The following is a 26,906-nucleotide window of genomic DNA, read 5'->3' as shown; positions in this document are numbered from 1 at the left end:
AACTCACTGTGTCAAAAAGTGTTAGAGGCAGGACAGACCCAGCAGAGGTGGCAGCCCTGTGGTATACAGTCAGGAGGGAGTTGCCTTGGGAGTCGTTAACTTTGACTTTAGACCCCATAAAGTTCCATGGTTTCAGGTTAACCATGGACATTGAAACCTGCTGCTGAAGTGCTTCATGCCAAATGCAACAAGATTTGGACAATATCTAGGTTTGGGTTGACAAATGTCAAGTAACAGTTGTGCCACACAAACACCAGGCAATGACAATCTAACCATTGCCCCTTGACATTCAATGGTGCTTCAACTCTGAATCCCCTCACTATCTACATCCTTGTTTACTTGATGAATTGGTTCTCCTCCATGTTCCATGACACATGGAGGAAGCCCTGAGGGTGGCAAGGGTGGAAAAAGTTCTTTGGATGGAGGATTCCAAAGTCCACCATCAAGAATCACTCAGCAACAGCACAACTGATCGAGCTGGTCAGGTCCTAAAGGACATAGCTGCTAGACTGGGTCTGAGGCAGGTGGTGAGGGAACAAACAAGTAGGAAAAACATCCTTACCAATCTTCTGGCTGCAGATGCATCTGTCCATGATAGAATTGGCAAGAGTGAACACTGCACTTACCTTGTGGAGATGAAGTAATGCTTTCACATTGAGATAATCTCGATCATGTTGTGTGGCATTATCATCATGTGAAAAGGGACAGAGTTTCAACACACTAAGCAACTCAAGCCTGGGTATCCATGGGCCATTAACAGCAATAGAATTGTACACCAGCACAATCTGCAACCTCATGGCCTGGCATATGCCCCACTCAACCATTACCATCGAGTCAGGAGATCGACCCTGGTTCAAAGGAGAGTACAGGAGGACATGCCAGGAGCAGCACCAGGCATTCCTGATGATGAAGTGTCATCCTGATTAAGCCACCAAACAGGATGACTTGCCAAACACTATAAGCAGCAAGTGATAGACAGAGCTAAGTGATCTCACAACTAAAAGATCAGATCTAAGCTCTGCCATCCTGCCACATCCAATCATGAATGTTGGTGGACACTTAAACAACTTGGGAAGGAGTAAGCTCCACAAATGATGGAAGACCCCAACATATCATTGCAAAAGATAAGGCTGAAGCATTCACAACAATCAGATGACCCATCTTGGCATTCTCCAGTGGTCCCCAGTATTACAGAGACCAGTCTTCAGCCAATTCAATTCACTCCATGTGATATCAAGAAACTGGATACTACAAAGACTGTGGGCCTACAATGTTCCAGAACTTGCTGCATCGCTAACCCAGCACAGTTACCACACTGGCATCTACCCGACAATGTGGAAAATTGGCTAGATATGTCCTGTATATATAAAGCAGGACAAATCCAACCCACTGCTGTCCCATAAGCCTACTCTCAATCATCACTAAAAAGATGGAAGGTATCAACAACGGAACCATCAAGCAGGACACACTCAGCAATAACCTGCTACATGATAATAAAAATTTCTGATGCCCAGTTCATGTTCCATAAATTTCAGCCAGTTCCTGATCTCATTACAGCCTTGATTCAAACCTGGTAAAAGAGCTGGCTTCCCGAAGTGAGGTGTGACAGCCCTTAGCATCAACCTGCATTTGACTGAGTGTGGCATCAAGGAACCCCAGCAAAACTGGAACCAATGGCTATCGGGGGCAAACGCTCCACTTGTTGGAGTTATATCTAGCACAGAGGAAGCTGGATGTGGTTGTGGACAGGTTGTGGAGGTCAGTCTCCTCAGCTCCAGGATATGTCTGTAAGAGTTCCTAAGGGTTGTGTCCTAGGCCCAAACATCTTCAATAGTTTCATCAATCTCCTTCCCTCCATAATCAAGTCAGAAATTGGGATGCTTGTTGATGATTGTATAATGTTCAGTGCCGTTCGTGTCTCCTCAGACACTGAAATGGTTTATGCCAAATGCAATAAGATTTGGACAATATCTAGGTTTGGGTTGACAAATGTCAAGTAACTGTTGTGCCACACAAACACCAGGCAATGACAATCTTCAATACTGGACAATCTAACCATTATCCCTTGACATTCAATGGTGCTCCATCTCTGAATCCCCTCACTATCTACATCCTTGGGGTTACCATCGACCAGCAACTCACCTGGACTCATCATACAATTGCAGTGGCTATAAAAGTAGGTCAGAGGCTAGGAATACTGCAGCAAGTAACTCACCTCCTAACTCTGCGAAGACTACCATACAACGCACAAGTCAAGAGTGTGATGGAATAGTCCCCACTTACTTGAATGAGTGCAGCTCCAACAAAGTCAAGAAGCTTGATACTATCTTGGACAAAGCAGCCTGCTTGATTGGCATTACATTCACAAGCGTCCACTCCTTCCACCACTGACACTCAGTAGCAGCAAAATGTACAATCTACAAGATGTACTGCAGAAATTCATCAATGCTCCTTAGGCAGAAACCTTGGAACACTTTCATCTAGAAGGACAAGAGCAGCAGAAATATGGAAACACCATTCCTTGCAAGTTTCCCTCCAAGCCACTTACCATCCTGACTCACAAATATGTTGCTATTCCTTCACTGTCACTGGGTCAAAATCCTGGAACCCCCTCCCTAAGATATTGTGAGTCTACCTACAGGTCATGGACAGCAGCAATTCAAGGAGGTAGTTCACCACCACCTCCTCAAGGGCAGCTGTGGACAGGAATAAATGCTGGCAGGCAATGACACCCATGTACCATGAATTAAAGTGATTCATAGGCCAAAAACAATTTTACAGAAGGTGGTGAACAAGTACTGAATTACACTGAATTTTAGTGGCAAGACTAAAAAAAATCAATTCATATGGACAATAAAACACAACAAAGCTTCAAAATACAAGAAAATGTATGAAGAAGTATTGAAAGCTTGGATTTCATAGGGATTTCTCAAAGGACGCCAGAATGTACATGTTGGACCAGAGCTTGTAACAATGTTATGACCCACTGCACTCCATTGTCACTACTTATTTATATTGTCTTATGTTGGACTTCAGTTTAAAAGAAACAACTTTCATTTGTATAGCGCCTTTCACAATCTCAGAAAACAGCCCGCGAAATACTTCACACTAAAGTTTGTACTTGAAAATGTGGAATAATGCAGCTACTTTAGTCTCATAATCACAATAATGAAATAACTAGTGAAATCATGTGTTTAGATGGTGATAAGGTTGAACAGGAGACTGGAAGAAACCAAGCTCTTCTTTGAAACGTATCCTTTAATTTTTTAATCCACTGACAAGGGCATGCAAAGTTTTGCCTTGAAGTCTTAAAACAAAACACATTACTACTTTCTCTGTAGCAATTCTGCAGTTCTGCACTGACATGCCAGTGCCTGCAAGTATGGAATGGGGTTTGATCTCATAACCTTCCAATTCTGAACTCAGCATTTGGCCAACTGAGCCAAGTCTAACAATCTTAAATATTATAAATTACTCTGCTGTATGTACTTTACAAACATTAACCCTTGGTGGCATCGATGACGCAACTTGGACTTTATGGCTGCAGTACCACACATTTTCTGAAGGTGGCGGTATTGGCATCATTATTCATTCTCTGTGCACTGTCAGCAGGACCTCAGTTGCATTTTCATTTGTGCTGTTTGGGAGTAATAACAAAATATACAACTGGTCTGCATCTGTAACATAAAGACAAGTATAGACTCAGACCACTCCTCAGAGCATACTGCAATATTTACAAACATATTGGAATAATGTATTTGCAAAATTTAATCAAGAATTTAAGAAATTTTTTTTGGAGTCAATTGGAATCACTGATGATGATGGTGATAATGATGTGTAATAAGTCCTTCCGTTGGGAATTTGTAAGGGGACAGAGGAAAGGCTGAGGAAATTGCTTAATCTGAAGAATTTCAAAGTCTAATTCTAACTGCCTGCTGAAGGAGGTCAGGTGCAATATTGAGCTAATACAGAATAAAGCTCTCTGTACATATACTGATAATGTTCCTCCACTACCGTCTTTTATAGTGTTAAGAACTTTTTCAACAACCATCCACTGAGTGATATCTAGGAATTATGAAACCTTACAATGTCACAGTCGTAGAGACGTACAGCATGGAAACAGACCCTTCAGTCCAATTCGTCCATGCTGACCAGATATCCTAACCTAATCTAGTCCCATTTGTCAGCATTTGGCCCAAGTCCCTCTAAACCTTTCCTATTCATATACCCATCAAGATGGCTTTTAAATGTTGTAATTGTACCAGCCTCCACCACTTCCTTTGGCAGCTCATTCTATACACATACAACTCTCTACGTGAAAAGGTTGTCCCTTAGGTCCCTTTGAAATCTTACACTGCTCACTCTAAACCTATCCCTCTACTTCTGGACTCCATGACCCCAGGGAACAGACCTTGTGTATTTATCCTATCCATGTCCCACATGATTTTGTAAACCTCTATAAGATTGCCCTTCAGTCTCCGACACTCTGGAGAAAACAGCTCCAGCCTGTTCAGCCTCTCCCTATAGCTCAAATCCTCCAGCTTGGCAACATCCTTATAAATCTTTTCTGAGCCTTTTCAAGTTTCACAACATCCTTCCTATAGGAGGGAGACCAGAATTACACGCAATATTCCAACAGTGGCCAAGCCAATGTCCTCTACAACCACAACATGACCTCCCAACATAAACAATTAGCTTTCAGATTTTTCACCCCTGTGAAATGTTATCTATAGGTATCATAATCAGCATAAATAAAATGCCATCTCTTAACTGAACATAAACTAAAGATCACCAATCAAATAAAATGGGTAGCAAAAAGAATTTATTTGCTAATAAGACCATTATCACATTCACCAGACTCTAACTCTCTTGGTGGTTGCTGTAAGATTAAGAAAATAACACTTCAGTAGACCTTCCTGAGAACCAAATCATGAGAAGTTATCAAAGAAGGAGTAGACCATATGGCGCCTCAAGCCTGCTTTGCCATTCAATACATGGATGCTCAACAGCCTCAAATCCATTTTCTCATCCATTTGCATATCCAAGAATTACCTGAGTGACCAAACATTCATCCATGACTTCCTTAAATTCATTAAATGATCAAGAAATAGAGCAATGGGGTAAAGAACTTAAAGATTCACAACTCTTTGAGTGAACAAATTTCTCTTCATTTCAGTCCTAAATTGTCAGCACCTTATCCTGTGACTATTCCTGGCTTCTAGATTCCACAGCCAGAGGAAACAATTGCTCACTATTGAGACCATTCAAAATCTTGCATATTTCAATGAGATCACCTGTTATTCTCCTGAACATGAGGAAACATATGCCAAATATCTGATAGATTAGTGAGAAAAGGGTCCTGTCTTCAGCAAGATGTAGTTTATTGCAAGATCGTAACTAAAATATTGTTACTGAGATTACAGGGAAACCTCAATGTTAAGTCTTAATCTTCTGAGATTCACACCTGTTTTCCTGTCTGAATCCATGTGACATCATCACGTTAGACGGTACTAAATGCATCCCTTAGCATTAACCCTTTAAAACTTTACAAGTGTATTTGACACTGACGGGTAACGATGCAATTGTCACATTTAGCTCAATTCTTTTTTGTAGCTACCAAACTACAAACAGAAATTTTGCAAACCTGATGTAATCGAAAATAATGCAACTATATTATTCACCTTGAAGCAGACTTGGTTTTGGTGTATCCTGATTCTGTACATCCTTTCTGTTAAAATCTGTTTTAAACTGTTTACTTGTCAGCTTTTTTTTGGGTCCGCAGTAGCTTTTCTGAAATCATTAATCAGCTAGGTTGAGTTTGATGTTTGGTATGTACACTGATCCAGGTAGGTCAGTGGGAGGCCTGTATGAAGTGAGCTATTGTCAACTATATTGAACAAAATATTAAAATTCTACAATTTTACTTCACTGCAACTGCTCCTGAGTTCTCGATTGCTCAAACATTGTTGTCGTTTTTATTTAGATAATGGAAAATGATCTGGCAGATATACTTACAAAAAATTTTCATGAAGGACAAAAAAACTATTATAAGTTGACAGCCATTAAAGACTGTGAATGGTAAATAATGCAAAGGCTATCTGGAGCCAATTGCAACCTTTGAATATTATTACAGATACAATGTCACTTTTGTATCCCGAGGGACAATAAAACTACAGTCAACATTGGGGCAATTATTCCCTTAGTTCAGTTCCGTCATAATCACAATAATATACTTGTCATTCATCTTTGAAATCTCCTGCGAAAGTCAAACAGGGTTCAATGGGTTGCGTGTAGCTTCCAGTTGAACTCAACTGTGAAAGCATCAAAACAAATCGCAAGTCCTAACCAGCTGTCGAAGGATGTATCTTCAGGGTGTTAACAAGCTAAAATGTGGCCTCAGTCCCACTCCCTCCCAGGGGCAGTTTGGGGTCAGGCCGAACTCTTAAGTTAAACTGAAGTTGAAAGGGCATTAACGCAAGTGTCCAAAATGCATCCTCAGCCTTTTGAAAGAAATCAATTTACTACTGGCCCATGACACAGACAACAACATTAACAAAGACAATGATGACGGATACATTGGTGTACTTCAAGCTCATCTTGCAAGATGCAACCATGCTAAATATTTCTGTTCTGTTTCTGAGAGCTTTATCAGTAATGTCACTGTTCTGATTGTCTATTGACTTCATTCACATATGATGCCAATTTACGATAAGCAACTGTCCATTTTCGTGTGACTGTTATTACAGCATTGAGGATTGGTTTTGAGTTGTTGGTGATTTTCATCTGCTTTCGATGCACTGTGAGGAAATAAAACACAAAATAAATTAACTAAAGATCTTTTGGTTAAATAAACATCATAATGGATACCTTCACCTGGAGTTCTGTACCATGTTTGTACCAATGCTAGACTTTCAGAAGCAGGTTGCTGAATTGAAGCTGGTGTCACAACATTATGATCTTTGAGAATATATCTTCCACATTGGGAATGTAGAATTAATTAATAAACCATTATATGTGTAAGAACTTACATGCTATTTCTGAACAAAGATACTTTCTGTCTTGTTCTTCGCATTTGTTCATATTATCTTGGTCATGAGCTCTTCTGCTATTGTTCCAAGTAAGAGATATATTTACCTAAAGGAGTTAAAAATAATAACTTTCTCTGATTTAACTTATTTTCTCCAAGTGTCTCAAAGGAATTAAATTCCTTACCTGTCTCAATTTCTATCCCCACAAAAAAATTCTTACCCTGACCTTGGTTTCAGCCACTTGATTTACTGCATGTTTTTCATGCTTTTTAGTCTTGGTGGTTTTTTGAAACATGGCACTTAAGCCTTCACCTTGATTTCTCAACAATCGTGATTGCTTTCTGCTGAAACACTGGTGGAATATCCACAGTAATACCTGAGAAATGACACTGAGAGCTGTATCTTGACTGGACCAGACTGCTTAGAGGGGGGAGGGGGTGAGGGGTGGGGGGAGACTTTCATTTATATAGCACCTTTCACAATATCAGGACATCCTTTTCAGCCAATGAAGCACTTTCAAAGTATTGCCACCACCATTGTAATGTAAGAAAAGCAGCAACAATTGATAATGAGCAGATAATCTGTTTCTGAAATGTTGGTTTGTTTTATGATGCACTTATTGCCAGCATACATTTTCCTACTGGGATACTCATGACCTGCTAGTCTTATGTGGGAGAACGAAAACACCTCTAGTCTATTAAGAGGCTGTTGTCTTAAACAAGACTTTGTTTATTGCATGATGACAACTAGATACAAATTACATTGGTGTGATAGATGTTATTACTTAGTCTATGAGGAAGACATGGATGTTAAGTCTTAATACTTTGAAATTTGAAACTGTTCTCTTTTCGGAGTACATATGACATCCTCATAATGAGTAGTGCTGAATGTACATCTCAGCATTAACCCTTTCAGACTTTCACATCCTTATAGAACATTATTGAGGTTTACATATTACTCAGTATACTGGGCATAACTGCTTATACTTGGAAATAATGCAACATATAGAGTCATAGAGTCCTAGGGATGTACAGCATGGAAACAGACCCTTCGGTACAACTCATCCAAGCCAACTAGATATCCCAACCCAATCTAATCCCGCCTGCCAGCACCTGGTCCATATCCCTCCAAATCCCTCCTATTCATACATCCATCCAGATGCCATTTATATGTTACAATTGTACCAGCCTCCACCACATCCTCTGGCAGCTCATTCCATACATGTATCACCCTCTGCGTGAAAACGTTGCTCCTTAGGGCTCTTTTATATCTTTCCCCTCTCACCCTAAATCTATGCCGTCTAGTTCTGGACTCCCACACCCCAGGGAAAGGACTTTGCCTGTTTACCCTATCCATGCCCTTCATAATTTTGTAAACTTCTATAAGGTCATCCCTCAGCCTCCGACGCTTCAGGAAAACAGCCCCAGCCTGTTCAACCTCTCCCTATAGCTCAAACCCTTCAACCCTGGCAACATCCTTGTAAATCTTTTCTGAGCCCTTTCAAGTTTCACAACATCTTTCTTATAAAGGAGAGCAGAATTGCACGCAATATTCCAACAGTGGCCTAACCAATGTGCCGTACAGCCGCAACATGACCTCCCAACTCCTGTACTCAATACTCTGACCACTAAAGGAAAGCATACCAAACACCTTCTTCACTATCCTATCTACCTGCGACTCCACTTTCAAGGAGCTATGAACCTGCACTCCAAGGTCTCTTTGTTCAGCAACACTCTCTAGGACCTTACCATTAAGTGTATAATGTCTTGCTAAGATTTGCTTTCCCAAAATGCAGCACCTCACATTTATCTAAATTAAATTCCATCTGCCACTCCTCAGCCCATTAGCCCATCTGATCAAGATCCTGTTGTACTCTGAGGTAACCTCCTTCGCTGTCCACTACACCTCCAACTTTGGTGTCATTTGCAACTTACTAACTATACTTCTTAAGCTCACAGCCAAGTCATTTATATAAATGACAAAGACTAGTGGACCCTGCACCAATCATTGTGGCACTCCACTGGTCAGAGGCCTCCAGTCTGAAAAACAACCCTCCACCACCACCCTCTGTCTTCTACCTTTGAGCCAGTTCTGTATCCAAATGGCTGGTTCTCCCTGTATTCCATGAGATCTAACCTTGCTAACCAGTCTCCCATGGGGAACCTTGTCCAATGCCTTACTGAAGTGCATATAGATCACATCCACCATTCTGCCCTCATCAATCCTCTTTATTACTTGTTCAAAAAAAACTAAATCAAGTTTGTGAGAAATGATTTCCCACGCACAAAGCCATGTTGACTATCCGTAATCAGTCCAAATACATGTATATCCTGTCCCTCAGGATTCCCTCCAACAACTTGCCCACCACTGGCATCAAGCTCACTCCTTGGCTTGTCCTTACCACCCTTCTTAAACAGTGGCACCATGTTAGCCAACCTCCAGTCTTCTGGCACCTCACCTGTGACTATGGATGACACAAATATCTCAAGAGGAGGCCCAGCAATCACTTCCCTAGCTTCCCACGGAGTTCTAGGGTACATCTGATCAGGTCCTGGGGATTTATCCACTCTTATGTATTACAAGACATCCAGCACTTCCTCCTCTGTAATATGGACATTTTTCAATATGTCACCATCTTTTTCCCCACATTCTATATCTTCCATGTCCTTTCCACAGTAAATACTGATGCAAAATACTCGTTTAGTATCTCCCCCATCTCCTGCGGCTCCACGAAAAGGCCACCTTGCTGATCTTTGAGGGGCCCTATACTCTCTGTAGTTACCCTTTTGTCCTTAATGTATTTGTAAAAACCCTTTGGATTTGCCTTAACTCTATTTGCCAAACCTATCTCATGTTCCCTTTTTGCCCTCCTGATTTTCCTCCTAAGTATACTCCTACTGCCTTTATTCACTCGATCTATTCTGTCTATACCTGACATATGCTTCCTTCTTTTTCTTAACCAAACCCTCAGTTTCTTTAATTGTCCAGCATTCCCTATAGTTACCAGCCTTTCATTTCACCGTAACAAGAATATACTTTCTCCGGACTCTCGTTATCTCATTTCTGTAGGCTTCCCATTTTTCAGTCGTCCCTTTACCTACAAACATCTGCGCCAAGTCAGCTTTTGAAAGTTTTTGCCTAATCCTTGCCGTTAAAATTCAACTTTTAGATCTGGTCTATCCTTTTCACTATTTTAAAACTAACAGAATTATGGTCGCTGGCCCCCAAAGTGCTCCCCCCCCAGTCACCTGCCCTGCCTGATTTCCCAAGAATAGATCAAGTCTTGGACCTTCTTTAGTAAGTACATCCACATACTGAATCAGAAAATTTTCTTGTACACACTTAACAAATTCCTCTCCACCTAAACCCTTAACACTGTGGCAATCCCAGTCTATGTTTGGAATGTTAAAATCTCTGACAATAACAACCCTATTATTCTTACAGATAACTGAGATGTCCTTACAAATTTATTTCTCAATTTCCCTCTGACTATTAGGGGGTCTATAATACAATCTCAAAAAGGTGATCATCCCTTTCTTATTTCTCACTTGTACCCAAATAACTTCCCTGGATGTATTTCCAGGAATATCCTCACTCAGTATAGCTGTAATGCTATCCCTTATCAAAAACACCACTCCCCCTCCTCTCTTGTCTCTTTTTTCTATCCTTCCTGTAGCATTTGTATCCTGGAACATTAATCTGCCAGTCCTGCCCTTTCCTGAGCCATGTTTCTGTAATTGCTATGATATCCCAGTCCTATGTTCCTAACCATGCTCTGAGTTCATCTGCCTTCCCTGTTAGGACCCTTGAATTGAAATAAATGCAGTTTAAGTTATCAGTCGTACCTTGTTCTCTGCTTTGTCCCTGCCTGCCCTGACTGTTTGACTCACCTTTGTTCTCAACTGTACCAGTCTCAGATTGAAATCTTTCCTCACTATCTCCCTGGGTCCCACAACCCCACCTTACTAGTTTAAATCCTCCCAAGCAGCTCTCGCAAATCTCCCTGCCAGTATATTAGTACCCTTCCAATTTAGGTGCAATCCAGCCTTCTTGTACAAGTCACTTCTACACAAAAACAGCTTCCAAAGATCCAAAAATGTTCCAGATGTGGATGTAGGTTTGCTCGCTGAGCTGATATGTTCCAGACCTACCTGAGACAATGAGACAGTTTAATGTTTCATTTGAAAAATGGCACGTAGGGTGGTGCAGCACTCCATCAGCACTGCATGTTTGTGCCCGCTTAGATTTAAGTGCCCATGCCCAGAGTGACATGTGAATGTTCAGTGCTCTGAATTTGTGGTAATAATACTACTGAGGCCTGGCTGACAGGGGAGAAGAGCATCTGTTAGGGAATGTGAAGCTTGAATTTCTCCACATGCTTTGATGGTTTAACTCTGACACACACATAGATTTGTTTTGGCAGGTTTTCCATATGGAAATAAGTCTGACCAACAGACTAAGCTTACAGTCACATGAAGAGCATCCCGAAACAAGCTGCAGTTGTGTCTATGTTACCTGATGTTGCGAAGGGTACCAAGTGATGGTCTGATCATGGACCCAGCTCTGGACTGAGTGGGGTTTGGTGTCCAATGTGGGAGATATGTGGGGTTCTGTGACCTTATGAGTATTGAAATGAAGCATTGATCTTTTCCCCGGAAAACGTCTTCTTGTGTTAGCTTGCCAGTTGCATAAGGCCTGGGAAAACTGCTGACCTGGTTTGAACTCAAAAGTAGTTTAGATCAAAGTTGTGTTTTTCATTAAAATATTATATCAGCCAAATGAATAAATGGTGATTGATATCCTATTCCTTGTCATCAAATCTGTTAAACTCAGAAATCAGTTGGTCAAAGGTGAGCAAGCATCAGATTTGACATTTTAACAGTTATAAAATCTCACCCAACCTCAACTGAGCTATCTTTCAGGGTCAACATTAAATCTACAGTTTGACTATCTGAAGTGGACAATGAGGAGAAACCTCAAACACCTCCCTCCCCTCCCCACGCCAAACCCCTGCCTTGAAAACTCTACACTGCCAAGAATAACCATGTTAAAATTAAAGCTTTTCTGTGTAATGTTTGTAGTGCTGTAACAAGTACATGTCTTTTCCAGGAGAAAGTGAGGACTGCAGATGCTGGAGATCAGAGCTGAAAATGTGTTGCTGGAAAAGCGCAGCAGGTCAGGCAGCATCCAAGGAACAGGAGAATCGACGTTTCGGGCAAAAGCCCTTCTTCAGGAATGAGGAAAGTATGTCCAGCAGGCTAAGATAAAAGTTAGGGAGGAGGGACTTGGGGGAGGGGCGTTGGAATTGCGATAGGTGGAAGGAGGTCAAGGTGAGGGTGATAGGCTGGAGTGGGGTGGGGGCGGAGAGGTCAGGAAGATGATTGCAGGTTAGGAAGGCAGTGCTGAGTTCAAGGAAATTTAACTGAGACAAGGTGGGGGGAGGGGAAATGAGCAAACTGGAGAAATCTGAGTTCATCCCTTGTGGTTGGAGGGTTCCTATGCGGAAGATGAGGTGCTCTTCCTCCAACCGTCGTGTTGCTATGGTCTGGCGATGGAAGAGTCCAAGGACCTGCATGTCCTTGGTGGAGTGGGAGGGGGAGTTGAAGTGTTGAGCTACGGGGTGGTTGGGTTGGTTGGTCCGGGTGTCCCAGAGGTGTTCTCTGAAACGTTCTGGAAGTAGGCGGCCTGTCTCCCCAATATAGAGGAGGCCATATCGGGTGCAGCGGATGCAATAGATGATGTGTGTGGAGGTGCAGGTGAATTTGTGGCAGATATGGAAGTGTCCCTTGGGGCCTTGGAGGGAAGTAAGGGGGGAGGTGTGGGCGCAAGTTTTGCATTTCTTGCGGTTGCAGGGGAAGGTGCCGGGAGTGGAGGTTGGGTTGGTGGGGGGTGTGGACCTGACGAGGGAGTCACGGAGGGAGTGGTCTTTTCGGAACGCTGATAGGGGAGGGAAGGGAAATATATCCCTGGTGGTGGGGTCCGTTTGGAGGTGGCGGAAATGACGGCGGATGATACACTGTACATGGAGGTTGGTGGGGTGGTAGATGAGGACCAGTGGGGTTCTGTCCTGGTGGTGGTTGGAGGGGCGGGGCTCAAGGGAGGAGGAGCGGGAAGTGGAAGAGATGTGGTGGAGGGCATCGTCGACCACGTCTGGGGGGAAATTGCGGTCCTTGAAGAAGGAGGCCATCTGGGTTGTACGGTTTTGGAACTGGTCCTCCTGGGAGCAGATGCGGCGGAGATGAAGGAATTGGGAATATGGGATGGCTTTTTTACAGGGGGCAGGGTTGGAGGAGGTGTAGTCTAGGTAGCTGTGGGAGTCGGTCGGTTTATAATAAATATCCGCCAGAGATAGAAATGATTTGGTCGCCAGAGATAGAAATGGAAAGGTCTAGGAAGGGGAGGGAGGAGTCTGAGACAGTCCAGGTGAATTTGAGGTTGGGGTGGAAGGTGTTGGTAAAGAGGATGAACTGTTCAACCACCTCATGGGAGCACGAGGCAGCGCTAATACAGTCATCGATGTAGCGGAGGAAAAGGTGGTGCCAGTGTAGCTGCGGAAGATGGACTGTTCCACATATCCTACGAAGAGGCAGGCATAGCTGGGGCCCATGCGGGTGCCCATGGCTATTCCTTTAGTTTGGAGGAAGTTGGAGGATTGGAAAGAGAAGTTGTTCAGGGTCCTCACCCGCAAGGCCCCCCATCTTCCAGAACACCTCTGGGACACCCGGACCAACCAACCCAACCACCCCGTAGCTCAACACTTCAACTCCCCCTCCCACTCAACCAAGGACATGCAGGTCCTTGGAATCCTCCATCGCCAGACCATAGCAACACGACGGTTGTAGGAAGAGCGCCTCATCTTCGGCCTAGGAACCCTCCAACCACAAGGGATGAACTCAGATTTCTCCAGTTTGCTCATTTCCCCTCCCCCCACCTTGTCTCAGTCAAATCCCTCGAACTCAGCACTGCCTTCCTAACCTGCAATCTCCTTCCTGACCTCTCCGCCCCCCACTCCACTCCGGCATATCACCCTCACCTTGACCTCATTCCACCTATCGCATTTACAACGGCCCTCCCCCAAGTCCCTCCGCCCTACCTTTTACCTTAGCCTGCTGGACACACTTTCCTCATTCCTGAAGAAGGGCTCATGCCCGAAACGTCGATTCTCCTGTTCCTTGGATGCTGCCTGACCTGCTGTGCTTTTCCAACAACACATTTTCAGCACATGTCTTTTGCAGATGACTTCATGCCTTTGAAGCAGAAGACTGGACTTGAAATGTTAACTCTACTTTCTCTCCGTAGATGCTGCCAGGCTTGATGAGTTTTTCCATTAATTTCTATTTTTGTTTCCGATTTCCAGCATCCGCAGTTCTTTGGCTTTTGTTTTGCGTTCAACTCACTGCCACATCTCTATCGAGAGTGTCCACTTTGATGAGGATCTGCTCTACTCTCTGATTAAATTTCTGTTCTAATCTGTTTCCTTGTTCACTGTCTTTATTTTTAGTTGCTCTTGATGGTTGACAAGGTATTTGCCAAAACTTGCTTCCACAGCTGTCCTTCTGGTATAGGTTCCTTTGTGAGGATGGATACTTGTATCTATTAGAACATAGAACATCGAACAATGCAATGCAGAACAGGTCCTTCGGCTCTCAATGTTGCACCGACCTGTGAACTATTCTCAGCTCATCCCCCTACACTATCCCAAAATCATCCATGTGCTTCTCGAAGGATTGTTTAAATCTCCCTAATGTGGCTGAGTTGACTACATTAGCAGGTAGGGCATTCCACGCCCTTACCACTCTCTGGTAAAGAACCTGCCTCTGACATCTGTCTTTAATCTATCATCCCTCAATTTGTAGTTATGCTCCCTTGTACACGCTGACGTCATCATCCTAGGAAAAAGGCTGACAAAAAAATCTGAGATGTGGAGAAGAATTTAAAATGCAGCTGAGACTATACTGCACACTTTACACTGATGTCCAAAATTCACCATAGTCCCCCACTATACCTGTTTGAATAATACTCCCTCACCAAACAAATCTGGTTAGGGCATCACATAATACTAATAGAAAAGCCGATACTCTACTGTGACTGATTTTAATGTACAGATGCAGTTAAATGTACTCAGTAAGGAGCGAGTAACAGTCCAAGCAGGATTATGAGCCAGCCACCCCAACACAAGTAACCAAGGTTAACTTTGTGAGACCTCAATTGCAGTTGTTGCCAGCGTCTGAAAATGAGTTTAAAGACTCTCTGTTTTTGTTTGTAATTGTTTCTGGCATTCTACATCTGTATAAAAGCTGCACAAAAACATAACCTCAACACATTGAGAGCAAGCCCAGAGTTATCAAGAAAAATAGTTTAGTTTACCTGCTAAACATAATGAGAAAATAAATGCTAAAACATCCTGACAATGTACATAAAATATATTCCATTTTGAAAGGAGACAGACCTTGGCAACTTGCAGTTACCAAGTGTTTTATATTAGAAGAACAATGAACTTTGTGCACAATTGTCCACGTTTCAGTGGAATGAGTTCTCACTGTCTATTATCGGAAACAGCCCGCATTCAAACACAAAAGAGAACAATACCATCTTTACAGCCACATGACTGTCTCTTTGTGGCTTTAACCTGGTATTTGTACTTTTTTTTTCTTCTATTCAGACTCTTGGGACCACCAGCAAGCTGAGTGGAACCTTTGACCTTCATTAGCCGCATTTATAGGAATCCTGCCTCAGTACCATTCCCTCTGTCCAATTCTGTGTCACGTCATGGGTTAAGTACTTTAGAAAATGGGTGATTTTCAGCAGTAGATTATCCATTCAAAGCCACTTGTTTTTCTCCCCCCTTTTTTTGTTCTTTTTCTTTGCTATTTAGATAAAAGACGGAGAATAACAAAAAGAATTTAACCAAAGTCAACATAATCAGCTTGAATTCCCTCTCATTCAGAAATTCAGGAGTTAAGTCTTCCAGTTCATGCTCTGACCTGCCTGTGCTTACTCCAAATGGGAACCAAGTGTGGAGAAGAGAGAAAAAAAGAAAAGACAGGCCAATGAGAATATTCTTTGTGGTGTTTTGTAGCCTCTGGGAAAGGAAAGCAATGTGCTTTCAAAAAGACAAGCTTAGTACTTTCCCTCGGGCATATCATATGGAGAAACTTTTCAATGAGTGGTTATAATAACTATCATCTGGATCACAAAGAATGGGTGTTTAGTTAGGAATGATATGATTAATTTAGTAAATTTCCTCATAGAGTTTGCTTATCATCAACTGTGCTCATGAGAATATAAAGGCTAATGATAAAAAGATGGGGCTAAATATTACCTTTTTTGGATTAAGTGGGAGCTGCCTCACTTTTTTTTTGGAGGGCTTTTCACCCCAAGGCCGAGTAGTTTTTCTTGCTGCATCTTACTGAACTCACCACATTAACTACCTATCCTTTCCCAATGGAGTCCGTCACCTCTGGTATCAGAACAACTCACCACTCAACAGATATCCACCGAAAGACTGAGATTACTTACACCTTGCCATATTTAATAGGCCAGTGTGTACCTCACAGAATTCGCAATCTGGTTTTGCCCCTCACTGGCAATGGAATGATACAGCAGCCACAAAGCCATGATGCTTATGACACATAACTGGCACGGCTGACACTCTTATCACCTTTTAACCCCACGCTACACACTCTACCTGTCTGTAGCTATGTCCTGCCTGAATTCCTCCACTCTGTCCCCACTGCTCACCGGATATCTACAGTTTGTCAGTATCCAGTATGGGTAAAGGTAAAGTCGCCATAGTCTTACAAGACCATAGAACTATTCTCTCATTAGAAAGATAGGTAGAGAGAGAGAGAACTGCTGGTGATTTAATCTGAGGGTCATTATGCCTCAAGTGATGGGAGAGGTTAACAAGGAAAATCCTTCATGGTAACCTCAGCCAATGAGGGAATTGAAGCTATGCAGTTGGCATCACTCTCCATTGCACACCAGCCATCCAATCAACTGAGCTAAACTCACCCCACGCCCCCCATTGGGGGAATATTACATAAAGGCAAAAAACTGAACTAATCCTAACATGAGCTTTTACTTCCAGACAAACAAAGGGAACACAACGTCAAAGGAAGCTAAAGTTTGCCCTAAGAACACAATCCCAATTCTGGCATGAAGACAATGAATACTTTATAGTCCATGCTTGAGTCCTCTATTGGAACCAAGTGTCACTGAGGTCATGTCTGGTTGGTTGTACCTGATGCAGCTCAGTGCTGTCACATATCAGAGAGCTTCTTCCTCCCCAGTGACCTTGCCTTCTACCACAGAATTCTACACCTGTTCACCCAATCACGTAGCATCTATCACAACACCTTATTTAATGTTCCATTTGTGCAGAGCACAGCACACTACGATGATACTGTCTGGACTGTACAGGAGTGTAACCCTAGACTGGTCCAAACAATGGAAATATATTGTTAACAGCCTCACTGTGCTCCACCATGGCCCTGGATGAAATATGGGCAGCCTTGTATCTGTGCTCCACAACAGTTGGAGTTGTGTAATGGCATTATGATCCATGGTCATGGTAGGTATCCCCTATCCCTCAGTAACCAGCTTTATAAGGGACCTGAACCCTCAAATGTACCAGGTACACCACAATGCTCCAGGATGGAGGAATCATTATAGCTGCCAGGATAGAGGGCATACTCCTCTAGCAAATGGTAACAGTGATCACAGATAACCTGACCAACATATGTGATGGAATCCCTTCCAATTGATGAATTTCAAAATGTTGTAAATTGGCCCTCTCAACACCATGTGTTTACATTCCATGGTATCCTGTACCTGAAGAAAGCCAGTTACATTGCTGAATCCTACTGCCTGTGCTGAAGCACTGGCTTTAATGTTAGGAAACAAAACGGGCCAGTGCAATTTTGCCCAGATGGCATTGGTCACTGTCCTGATGTATTTGTTGGAGTATGAATGAGCGATCCCACACAGATCACCCTGCATTTCCTGGAAGGAGCCAGACACAGAAAAGTTCAAAGTGGTTAGTCACCTTCACAATCACCAGGAGAGACTGTCCTCCCACACCTACAGTCCTTGGATCCTGCTTCAGCATCTGGAACATTTCATCACATTGTCTGGGGACAAACAGATCCTGTGTCAACACTGCACCTGGGTTATCACCAGGAAATAGAGTCGTGGACCATAACATACCGGGGTTCCTCCTATGGACCCTACAGAGAGGTTCTATGGCTGCAACCTCTCCCTGAACTGATGCTCCTGGTCCTCTGCAACAACCTGCTCCTGAGCTTGCCCTGGTCTTCCTGCATCTACCTTTACCTTGTTAGGAAGGTAGCTCCAGTGACCGACATCCCATCAGCAGGATAGATTCTTGATGGAAATGACCTAAACTAGAAATACAAAGAACAAAAGAGATTATTTGATCTCAGACGAGATTAGTGGCATAACCCAGCTGATCTGGGCTACACATGTTCCTCCATATAGTGGACATGTTGCACCCTGTAACAAGGGATATTTAGTCCATGAGTCATTTAGCTTCAGCACCATCACGTGCATCAATGTGCTGAATGAGTTGTCCCCGTCTCTGCAAATGCCTTTCCCATCATCCTACTGTGCATTCCACAACAAAAGCCTTGAATCCCCCATCCCATTTGGTATTGACTTCTGCTTCCCCTGCAGGACCCCCTTGAATCTTCCTGAATGATCAATGGATGTTTAAGCCTATAACTGTTTAAGCCTAGACTTCTCTGATATGGACTAGACCAAACCCCATCAAAATATTTTAAGGAGGTGGCTTAGATCTCAATTTTTTCTTACTTTTAAAGTTAAGTGCACAGCATTCTGTTCTGGATGCGGATTGATTGAGTCAAACTATGAGGCTTGAAGCAAAATACACTTTATTCTTCCCCTATACAAAAAAAAGAAGTTTGAATTGAAATAACTTAACTCTATTAATTAATACTAACAGATTATTTAATTACTGAACAGCAACTGTTCTAAGATAGTAACTTTCGTAAACTCACCCTTGGCAAAGGCAAATTCAGAAACAGGTTATCTCACGTGCGATTCTCGCAGCGGAAGGAGAACCCAAGTTTTTAATTGTGATACAGAGAGGAGTAACAGCTTTCACATTCAACTTCAAGACCCCAGTAACTACTGAAAGTTAAACAAAAGTCTTGGTTATGTGGGAGCTGGACCCTACCCATTCAAGATGCTTCTATTGTTTCAACTTAAAAAAAAACTCCACAACCTCACAAGCTGTTTACTTTATTGGCTTGGAACTCAGCACTTCTGTTTCAACCACTCTTCACCAAAAGCAGACAAAATCCATTTCTTAAAGCCATTATCATAGAATCCCCAGAGTGGATTCGGCCCAACAATCCACACTGACCTTTGGAAGAATAACTCACCCAGACCTGTCTCCTTGCCCTATATTTACCCCTGACTAATGCACCTAACCTACAATCTCTGAACATTATGGGCAATTTAGCACGGCCAATTCACCGAACATACACATCTTTCGATCATGGGAGGAAACTGGAACACCCAAGGAAACCCACGCAGACACGGGGAGAATGTGCAAGCTCCACATAGACATTGCCTGAGGCTGGAATCGAACCTGGGTTCCTGGCACTGTGAGACAGCAGTGCTAATGATTGAGCCACCATGCCACATCTCACTGCCCTCAATAAATAGCCCCTAGATATGACAGATCAAACCTCAACCACTGTCTTTGCAACGAACAATCATCAGTTCCCCTGACTGCTTGTGATGGTCCTGCAGGGCTGACCACTGAACACCACCCTGATTGTGTTTCAGCAGGACCCCTGATCATGAGCACTCAAAGCAATCAACTGAACAAACTCCTGGACTGTGTGTGGATTTTGCCCATGACTTACGATACCAGGATCCCCTGACAGACTGAGGCTATCCCTTGCCTGCACTGAGGACTAGCCCACCACTCTCTGCCATGTCCATTTGAAAATGGTGTTTGCTACACAGGCAAATGGCACGTGCTCTAGATGTCATATTGATGTCTTGATGTACCATACATCAAAGTAACATCTCAACCACCCCTACCCATCCCAGAGAAATCTCTACTAACAAGCATGACAAGCAGATTTAAATAACACAAATGTATCTGTAGTTTGGGACATAATCCACAAATGATGGTTTACTGCTGAGAGCAATGGTCAACCATCGCTATTTCAGTAGGCACAGGAAATCCCAATAGCTTATGCTGTATTGCATCTCCCCTTTTGAGAGCTTGCTGTTTGAAGTTCCCTTGGCACCCTTTCAGATGTGATATCCCATGGATTTTCTCAGGGCTTTATCAGTCACCAAATTTACATCAGCAGAGATGTTTTGGTTGTACGACAGCTGTTAAAAAAAACATGTTTGACATTTAGTTGCCCTCTGAGCAATTAGGGATGAGCAATCAATGCTAACCCAGCAAGCCAATGATATAACATCTAATGAATGAAGTAAAAAAAATCTTGCCACTCTCAAGTGAATTTTCCCACTGGTGGGCTACGGCCTTGGGAAATTCCAATCTATGTATTTTAAGGAGGACAACTTTAATTAAGTTGCTTTACAGTCCTTCCTATTTTTTGAAGGGGTTTGCTTTCCCAGTGGGTTTGCTGTATATTTGCCATGTTGTTTTCAGATGACGATCAAAAGGAAGAATCACATTCTTAGCGGCCTCAGGAAGGGAATGAGCAGTCAGAACAGCCTGAAGGAAGAAAATGATAGTTTCAGGGAAGTAAACAACATGGGTTCTTATGTCCTTGATTAGTACTTTAAGGCACTCCAAATGTGAGTGCTTTCTTTCATCTGAGGTTAAGTGAAGCAGCTGACATACCACAACATTTGTAAATCTAAACTTACAATGGAAGGGGAATGATACCATATATGCACTATTAGGCTTTTAAGAATTCTCCCATTACTTTCGTTGTACATTGTTCAACTTTCAAAGCAGCATGTTTCTCTTTATCTGTCCCACGGAAGGATTGATAATTTCATCCCAGTTGTTGTTGGAAATTTTGAGCTATTGTATCACTCTGTTGGACACCCTAGACAATCAGCCATTTCAATTTAAATCTGATTTAGGCTCAGCTCACATCAGGAACAAGTCCAGGCAGTGAATGTCTACAATAAGAGATAAGAGCTCTGTATTCTTTTCATACATTGACTCCAAATTGAACTTATTTTACCCCTGGAATGTAACCAGATTCTCTCTCTGTTGATTTATAGGGCCATAGAGGCATCGAGTCATATAGCGTGGAAACAGACCATGTCGACCAAGTTTCCCAAACTAAACTAGTCCCACTTGCCTGCATTTGGCCCATATCCCTCTAAACCTTTGCTATTCATATACCTATCCAAAATGTCTTTTAAATGTAACTGAACACTTCTTCTAGCAGTTCATTCTCCATACGAACCACCCTCTATGTAAAAAAGATCCCTTTTAAATCTTTCTCCTCTCACCTTAAAAATATGCCCCTAAATTTGAACAATCCCACCATAGGGAAAAAGACCTCTACTACCCATATTATGCTATGCCCCTCATAATTTTATAAACCTCTTTAAGGTCACCCCTTTAACCTCCTACCTCCCAGTTAAAAAAGTCCTAGCCTCTCATGAGATGATAAGAACTAGGAGCAGGAGTAGGCTGCCTGGCCCTTCGAGCCTGCTCCACCAATCAATAAGATCATGGCTGATCTTTTCATGAACTTAGATCCACTTACTCTCACCGTATCCCTTAATTCCTTTATTGTTCAAAAAAAAATCTATTTTAGGTTTGAAAATGTTTACTGAAGTAGCAACAACTACTTCCCTGAGCAGGGAATTTCATAGATTCACAAGCCTCTGAGTGAAGAAGTTCCTTCTTAATTCAGTCCAAAATCTGCTCACCCTAATTTTGAGGCTACGCTCTCTTGCCCTAGTTTTACCTGCCAGTGGAAAACATCCTCTCTACTTCTGTTTTATCTATTCCCTTCATAATTTTATAAGTTTCTATAAGATACCACCTCATTCTTCTGAGGGGGTATCTTAAAGGCTATATGTCATATGTTAAGAAAAAAATGGCCTTTATTTGCCCTCTGAGCAATCAATGCTCACCCAGAAAGCCAATAATAACACATGAAGTAAAAAAGATCCTTACCACTTTCAAGTGAATTTCCCCACTAGTGGGCTAAGGCCTATGTATTTTAAAGTGGACAATTTTAATCCCAAACTACCCAGTCTCTCCTCATAAGCCAACCCCCTCAACTCCAGAATCAACCTAGTGAACCCCCTCTGCACTCCCTCCAGTGCCAGTACATCGTTTCTCAAGTAAGGAGACTGAAACTGCACACAGTACTCAGGTGTGGCCTCACCAGCACCCTATCCAGCTGCAACATAATATCCCTGCGTTTAAACTCAATCCCTTTAGCAATGAAGGACAAAATTCCATTTGCCTTCCTAATTACTTGTTGTACCTGCAGACCAGCTTTCCGTGATTCATGCACAAGGACACCCAGGTCCCTCTGTATTCCAGTATGCTGCAACATTTTACCATTGAAGTAATAATCCTCTTTACTGTTACTCCTACCAAAACGTACCAATTCACATCTACTAACATTGTATTCCATCTGCCAGACCTTTGCCCACTCACTCAAAGTATCTATGTTCCTCTGCAAAGTTTCACAGTCCTCTGTACACTTTGCTCTGCCACTCAGCTTAGTGTCATCTGAAAACTTCAACACATTACACATGGTCCCCAACTCCAAATCATCTATATAAATTGTGAATAATTGCAGTCCCAACACTGATACTTGAGGCACAATAGTAGTCACTGATTGCCAGGCAGAATAGCGCTCATTTATCCCCACTCTTTGCTTCCTGTTAGTCAACCAATTCTCTATTCATGCTAATACCTTACGCTCTTCACCATACATCTTTATCTTATGCAGCAACCTCTTGTGCAGCATCTTATTGAAGGCAATTTGCAAATCTAGATATACCATATCCACTGAGTCCTATTGTCCACCTTGATGTAATGTCTTCATAGAACTCCACAAGATTTGTTAAGCACGACCTGCCCTTCATGAACCAATGCTGCATCTGACCAATGGGACAATTTCTGTTGAGATGCCTTGCTATTTCTTCCCTGGCAATTGATTCAGGCATCTTCCCCACTACAGAAGATAAGCTAACTGGTCTATAATTCCCAATCTTTTGTCTACCTCCTTTTTTAAACAGCGGCATCACATTTACTGTTTTCCAATCTGCTTGGACTGTCCCAGAGTCCAATGAATTTTGGAAAGTTACCACCATTGTACTTGCTATTTCTCCCATCATCTTTTTTTGTACCCTGAATGCATTCCATCAGGGCCAGGAGACTTATCTATCCTAAGTTCCATTAACTTGTCCAACACCACCTCTTCCGCGATAATGATTGTTTCCAGGTCCTCATCTATCTTTGCCTCTTTGTCAATTATGGCATGTTATTAGTGCCCTCTCCTGTGAACAAAATGCCTTGGCCATTTCATCATATCCCATAACTAAATACTCCATCTCATCCTCTAAAGGACCAACATTTACTTTAGCCACTCTTTTTCATTTTATATATTTATAGGAACTTTTGTTATCTGTCTTTATATTCTGTGCTCATTTTTTTTTCTCATGTTCTACCTTACTTTGCTTTATTGCTCTTTTTGTGGCTTTCTGATGACCTTTAAAGATTTCCCAATCTTCTAATTTCATCCAGTTCTTGGCTACTTTGTATGCCTTCTCTTTCAATTTGATAGCCTCCCTTATTTCCTTAGATACACAGATTAACCCTTTTCTTACAGTCTTTTCTTTTCAATGGAATATACTTTTGCTCAGCACTTTGAAAAATTGCTTTGAAAGTCCTCCACTGCTCATCAACTGTCCTACCATAACTCAAACCCTCCAGTCCCAGCAACATTCTGGTCAATTTTTTCTGAGCTCTCTCCAATTTAATGATATCCTTTCTAGAGCAGAGTGACTAGAACTATATACAGTACTCCAAAAGTGGCCTCACCAACGTCCTGTACAATCTCAACATGAAATCACAATTTGTATAATTAAGTGGCTGAGCAGTGTTGGCAACCATGTTAAAAGTCTTCTTAACCACCCCATTTACTTGTGACACAAATTTCACAATTTGTACCTGATCCTCTAGGTTGCTCTGTCCGACAGCGTTACCCAGCGCTCTACCAATAACGGCACAAGTCCTGCCCTTGTTTGTTTTACCAAGATGTAATACCTCACACTTATCCAAACGAAACTCCATCTGCCACTCCTCAAGTTGCAACTGAACAATAGAAAATTAACAGTTTTCAATTAATCACAACCAAAAGGACATTTAATTAAGAAAGCCTTTCACTCTCGAAAGATAATAATTCTAATAATGGTGTCAAACTAGATATGTAGAGTCACTCAGTGCACCCTTTATACAAATTGGCAGCGGAATTCTCTGACCTCTCACCAATGTAGTTTCCTTCAGGTAAAACACCGCTGCCACTTTGATATGGTCTGATTGCTTCCCTTTTTGTGAACCCATATAATGTATATCATTAAGATTTGATTTTCATTGGGATAGATACCTTGAAGTTTATAATCAACACTAGTTATTTACATTGATAGGATACTTCAGACTTACATATGCTAGATTTTCTGCGCTTATTTGTATACTCCTATTACATTAACTACTTAAATGAATAGTTGACTAACTAACTGAGAATAAGATGGAGACCTTTTATACCAAAGAATCCCATGTTGTGATGTCATCTATTTGTCTTAAAGGTATGGTACTTTTCTGAGGCCTGTGCAATGGTGCTTTACCTGCTAGCCTGGCGTGATGCAATTCAGCCCTAAGAGGTGAGACTCCCACTTGCTGGCAATTGCTCACATTTGCTGACTAGTAAATCAATTGGGAGTCAACATTTTCATTTCATTCAGACGAGAATGAAATTGTATTATTCAATAACTGAGCTATTTGTACAACATATGTGATGCAGTTGAAATTCTGACTTAGTACTTGCACATTTTTCACTCCTGGGCCATTAGGTTTGCAAAATCAATAGCTAATTATTGCAGGCAGGTGGTTCTGTGGTCCAAAATATTGGACTGGATCTCATTGGACAGAGCAATTCTGTCTCAAGAAGCCAACTTCTTTTTAAAGATGCTGTGTGTAAAGATGCTGTGTGTAAAGATATGGAAGCAACCCAGTGTCTGACAGGCTGCTGTTTTACTAGGAACCTGAAGCATACCAATGACCACGTTTTCTGATGATTCTTTCATGCAGTTCATCACATTATTAAATGTGGTTTATTTAGTATGCTACATGGCATCAGTGAATATTCAGCACAAATTGGTGGAATGAAAGCAAGGCAGAGATGCCAGCTTGCAGTATCTGTTACAAAAACTGAGCCATTTGGGAAAATCTGGCTGTTCTCAAGTTTATCACAGCTTTTGTAGTTTGCAAAAAAAATGACTTGATCACTAAAGGGTTTAATTTATAGCATTCTCTCAGTTGTACCCTATAACTTTAACTTTCAACAAAATTTCATGCAAATTTGTGTTTTATCAGTAATTTGTTTATTTTGCATCCCAATCAAATTTCAAACTTACGGCACATTCACACTTTTTTTCAGTTTTCAGAGTTTTTTTTAAACTTTGGACAATTCACATAACTGCTTCAAAATTACACTTGCCCTCCCCCCCTCCACCTCCAAATGGCTTTTATCACACACAGTCAAACATAAGTACTTTTAGCTCACTTCTGTACATATTAACAGACTAATGCCCACGACCCTTAAACCTATATGAACATAATGGACTGATCACATTAATGTTCTAAATTTCCTCCTCTGTAAATTCTGGACCAGAACCAAACTTCGGATGCCACTACTTCAACCAGTTGACCAGCTGACCAAATCTCTGACAAATTCCACAAGTTTAAATGGTGTGGCCCAGATCTGGTTAACTCTTGCCCAATTACCTCGACGCCAACTTAGCAATTGGGTTTTCCCCATCTGGGACTTGATTTCAATGGTACCTCCAGTAAAATGATGGAGGATAATCTAATTCCTAAAGAAATCCAACTCAATCAAAGTTTCAATCCATTATCCTTCATAAACCTAAGTCGAAGATGGAGGATGCATACAGGCAAAAAAAATGACATTATCCTTCTGCAATCTCAGCATTATTAGAGTTCTGTAACAGGTAACATTGGTAATATTACAGCCTGTGGGAAGTATTGTCATTTACAAAAGGTAGTCAAATGTTTGCTTTCACCTGTATAACCTCATTGATGAATTCACATTGTAGTCATTACCTTTCTAAAAGGTCTCTATTTCCTTATTCTAACGTTCAGCTCAGGACAGTTGTGATTTCGGTGGGTATGAATATGCTCTCAAAAGTCAAATGTCACAAGTCAGTCATCCAATTTGCCATTCACTATGCATGCAAAATGAATGGAACATGTTGATTTAGCGTTTACTGGCTGAATGATTTCTTCAGCATTAAGAAAAAGCTTGTTGGGAGAAGAGAAGAGTCTCCAATTGTTTTGTGTCATAAATCATCTGATACTTGTACTTCTATTAGGCATCTTCTCTGATAACATTACACCAACAATATACAATCTTTGTCAGGGGTTGTTGTAGTGCAAAGGTAATGTCCCTATCTCTCAGCTAGAAACCTGGGTTCATGTTCCACCTGCTCTAATGATAAGTTATAACACATCTGGACAGGTTGATTAAAAATATCTGTAACCTTTGTCATCGAAGGTAGTGCTACTATCTTCCAAGATTCCTAAACTAACAGAACAATCAACTTGCCTTCATAGTAGCTCAG

This window comes from Chiloscyllium punctatum, chromosome 9 (assembly GCF_047496795.1).
Source record: "Chiloscyllium punctatum isolate Juve2018m chromosome 9, sChiPun1.3, whole genome shotgun sequence".
Taxonomy (NCBI): domain Eukaryota; kingdom Metazoa; phylum Chordata; class Chondrichthyes; order Orectolobiformes; family Hemiscylliidae; genus Chiloscyllium; species Chiloscyllium punctatum.
Note: the sequence above shows the minus strand (reverse complement) of the source record.